This window comes from Nanorana parkeri, unplaced genomic scaffold (assembly GCF_000935625.1).
Source record: "Nanorana parkeri isolate BGI_ZX_2015 unplaced genomic scaffold, ASM93562v1 scaffold1799, whole genome shotgun sequence".
Taxonomy (NCBI): domain Eukaryota; kingdom Metazoa; phylum Chordata; class Amphibia; order Anura; family Dicroglossidae; genus Nanorana; species Nanorana parkeri.
The window spans coordinates 234,383-238,778 of NW_017308067.1; the positions used below are offsets into that span (position 1 = coordinate 234,383).

A 4,396-nucleotide genomic window follows, 5' to 3' on the forward strand; every position below is an offset into this window, starting at 1 on the left:
GAGAGAGAGAGGGAGGAAAGAAGAGAGAGAGAGAGAGAGAGAGGGAGGGAGGGAGGAAAGGAGAGAGAGGGAGGAAAGAAGAGAGGGAGAGAGAGAGGGAGGAAAGAAGAGAGGGAGGGAGAGAGAGAGAGAGAGAGAGAGGGAGGAAAGGAGAGAGAGAGAGAGGGGGGGAGGAAAGAAGAGAGGGAGAGAGAGAGGGAGAAAAGAAGAGAGAGAGAGAGGGAGGGAGGAAAGAAGAGAGAGAGAGAGGGAGGGAGGAAAGAAGAGAGAGAGAGAGGGAGGGAGGAAAGAAGAGAGAGAGAGAGGGAGGGAGGAAAGAAGAGAGAGAGAGAGGGAGGGAGGAAAGAAGAGAGAGAGAGAGGGAGGGAGGAAAGAAGAGAGAGAGAGAGGGAGGGAGGAAAGAAGAGAGAGAGAGAGGGAGGGAGGAAAGAAGAGAGAGAGAGAGGGAGGGAGGAAAGAAGAGAGAGAGAGAGGGAGGGAGGAAAGAAGAGAGAGAGAGAGGGAGGGAGGAAAGAAGAGAGAGAGAGAGGGAGGGAGGAAAGAAGAGAGAGAGAGAGGGAGGGAGGAAAGAAGAGAGAGAGAGAGGGAGGGAGGAAAGAAGAGAGAGAGAGAGGGAGGGAGGAAAGAAGAGAGAGAGAGAGGGAGGGAGGAAAGAAGAGAGAGAGAGAGGGAGGGAGGAAAGAAGAGAGAGAGAGAGGGAGGGAGGAAAGAAGAGAGAGAGAGAGGGAGGGAGGAAAGAAGAGAGAGAGAGAGGGAGGGAGGAAAGAAGAGAGAGAGAGAGGGAGGGAGGAAAGAAGAGAGAGAGAGAGGGAGGGAGGAAAGAAGAGAGAGAGAGAGGGAGGGAGGAAAGAAGAGAGAGAGAGAGGGAGGGAGGAAAGAAGAGAGAGAGAGAGGGAGGGAGGAAAGAAGAGAGAGAGAGAGGGAGGGAGGAAAGAAGAGAGAGAGAGAGGGAGGGAGGAAAGAAGAGAGAGAGAGAGGGAGGGAGGAAAGAAGAGAGAGAGAGAGGGAGGGAGGAAAGAAGAGAGAGAGAGAGGGAGGGAGGAAAGAAGAGAGAGAGAGAGGGAGGGAGGAAAGAAGAGAGAGAGAGAGGGAGGGAGGAAAGAAGAGAGAGAGAGAGGGAGGGAGGAAAGAAGAGAGAGAGAGAGGGAGGGAGGAAAGAAGAGAGAGAGAGAGGGAGGGAGGAAAGAAGAGAGAGAGAGAGGGAGGGAGGAAAGAAGAGAGAGAGAGAGGGAGGGAGGAAAGAAGAGAGAGAGAGAGGGAGGGAGGAAAGAAGAGAGAGAGAGAGGGAGGGAGGAAAGAAGAGAGAGAGAGAGGGAGGGAGGAAAGAAGAGAGAGAGAGAGGGAGGGAGGAAAGAAGAGAGGGAGAGGGAGGAAGGAAAGAAGAGATGGAGGAAGGAAAGGAGGGAGGAAGGAAAGAAGAGAGGGAGGAAGAAAAGAAGAGAGGAAGAGAGAAGAAGGAAAGAAGAGAGTTAGAGGGGAGAAAGGAAAGAAGAGAGGGAAGAGAAGGAGGAAAGAGATATGCTGACAGATATAACCTCTAGCACCTTGAACATGCTGCAGCAGCTCTCACTCCGGGTAGTTTTGCAGCATTCCGCTCCCTCCCTCCTGCCCAGTCTCTGACAGTCCTCTCTGGCACTACATACAGTATATTAATCATTATGTGCGGCCCTTTGGTGATGTCAGAGGCTGCAATTGAGGTCCCCTATACCTTGTAAGTTAATCACTGCATTAGACAGACAGACACAGAGGATGCATCTGATCCTAGTACATCCTCTGGTGTCCGAGTCATAGCTTGGTACAGGGAAGTGTGAATGGGTGTTTAGTGCATTCATTAGACATACAAACATGCACACATGTGGGATGTACCTAGTGCTAGTTCCTTCTCTTCTACTTTTCCCTCCGGTGTCCTACTATCCATGTCTGAGCCGAGGTTTAATATAGAGAAATGTGAAGTTCTTAAGTGTATTCATTAGACATACACAGATGTGGGATGTACCTGGTCCTGGTGCACCCCCCCCCCCTCCCCACAGGTCTAAGTGTATTCATTAGACATACACAGATGAACGATGTACCTGGTCCTGGTGCACCCCCCTGGGTCTAAGCCGTGGTTTAATATAGAGAGGGGTGAAGGGCTTTCAGTGCATTCATTAGACATAGAGAGATGTGGGATGTACCTGGTCCTGGTGCACCTTCTGGTGTTTGGCGAGTTCGGACCTCCAGCGATAGCTGTTCCCGCAGACATCACAGGGGAACGGTTTGTCCCCGGTGTGGGTTTTCTGGTGGGTGGTTAGGTGCTGTTGCTGTATAAAGCTCTTTCCACACTGCAGACATTTGTACGGCCGTTCCCCCGTGTGAATCCGCTCGTGGATGAGCAGGGCGGTGTGCCTACGGAAACACTTCCCGCACACGTTACAGATGTAGGAGCGTTCACCCAGGTGAGCCCGCAGGTGCGCCTTTAACGTCCGCTTGTTATAGAAGATCTTCCCGCACTCTGCGCAGGCGTGGGCCTTCTCCACTTTTGCGTTACTTGGTCGCTTCTTGGCTAAACATCTCTTGGACTGAAGAGTCTTCGAGTGACTGCCGGAGTCTCCTGCAGGTCAGAAACAGATTGTTAGAAACAAACATCACATATTGTATTACTTAAAGGATAACTGCGCCTATGTCTGACGCGGAGCAGAGACAAGTGGTCATGTGATCAGTCAGTTCTCAGTCTTAGAGCCAGTGTGGGACACTCTTGCTCTAAGCATCAGGGAGAGGGGAGACCAGATGATGCTGGAAGTCCTCCAGCCAGGAAAGGAGGCGGGCTCTATCTGACTTGCTGCAGCTTCTAATGCACATTAGGAGACGCTCACAGTGTGCAGTGATATCAGAGGAAGACATTTACTTTCAGGGGAGGAGCCGGAACAACTGCTTTAACACTTTTAGGCTGGGTTCACACCTAGGCGTATTGAAAACGCCCGTTTCCGAGGGCTACTTGGCTGTATCCCAATGGAAACGCGAGACCAAAACGCCCCAAAGAAGTACATGTACTTCTTTGGGGCGTGGGCCGTTTTGTAGCGCGTTCGGACGGGCGGAAATACGGCAAGGTGTGAACCAGACCCATTGAATACAATGGGATTTAGATGTTTGAGCGTTTTGTAGAGCGTTCGTCAAGTGTTGAACGCGCTACAAAACGTTCAGGTGTGAACCAGGCCTTAGCCAACCTTCATATATAAGCTCTTGCGGATAACACACATGGATCTCAATGCCGGCCAGTTCATCTCATACCCCCGCTCCCAATATGCGGTGCCCCCCGGTGGTGATGGTAACGTACCTGTGTTAGACTGTTCATCCTTCGGATCTTGCAGTTCTTCCTTAACCACGGTGACCTGGAACAACAACAACACATACGGAGCAATGTCAAACAACCAGCTGAAGCCGAATTCCTACATTAGTTCTGGATGGCGTGAGGAAGGGTTAGAACCTCTGTTCAGTGGCGGCTCAATCGCCATAGCAACCCTGGTGGCCGCTACGCCACAGGGGGGCCCGGCCAGGACATCACCCTGATGCCGTGCGGGCCACCTGGGTCGCTATGGCATCTCAGGCTGCCGGCTGTCACGAGGAACGCGCCGCTATTCACATCACTGACAACCTGTCATCTGTGCAGCCGCGCATTCCTCCTCACAGCCGCTGCTGAGTCGGTGACAACCGGCAGCTTCGGAGGTGCTGGCTGGGCCCGTCGCCGGCAGCGCCGGAGGAGGCGGGGCCCGTCCAAGATGGCGGCTCTGATCGTTTAGAGTTAGGACCGCACTATAAGAGGTGCCTTGGCGCGGCTGTGCGGCTTTCACATTTTCTGCAGAAGACGTGTATCCAAACCTCTGTTTTTAACCTTAGCGGTGAGACAAGTTTTGTTTTACATGCTGGTTTGTGAGTGTGCCATGATTACTCTCTACTGGTCTTAGCGGCAAAGCTGTTATAGCGGCAAAGGGCGGAGCCAACCCAATACTGAACCCTACGGACTAAGACTGGGATGCCATTAAAGTTCATGTGCATGCAAAGGCCGTCGTCCCAATACTATTGGCAATATAGTGTATCTAAAAAGTAAGACATATGGGGTTTTTTAAACTTATGTTTCGGTGCTGTGTGAATAGAAACACAAACATCTTGAGGGGTTTCCTTAATTTTAAATGCAAGTGATGTTGCATTGAATGGGGGACAGCATTATATAGGTCAGGGCTGGACAAATCACAGGGGCCAGGTAGTCAATGTTCCTTGATGCCAACATTTTGAGGTTTCTTCTAGATTGCTCCAAAAGAAAAAAGAAAATCCTGCTGGTTCCTGGACTGGACAGACTGGCTCCTGTATTATTATATTATATATGTAATGTATGTATTGTATATTAATCTTGCCACCAATG

At 51.2% G+C, this 4,396-nt stretch overlaps 1 pseudogene; it reads right to left on the reverse strand.

Annotated features, from left to right (window-relative positions):
* Positions 1-4,396, reverse strand: part of LOC108799750 — a 30,779-nt pseudogene that overhangs the window by 18,110 nt on the left and 8,273 nt on the right.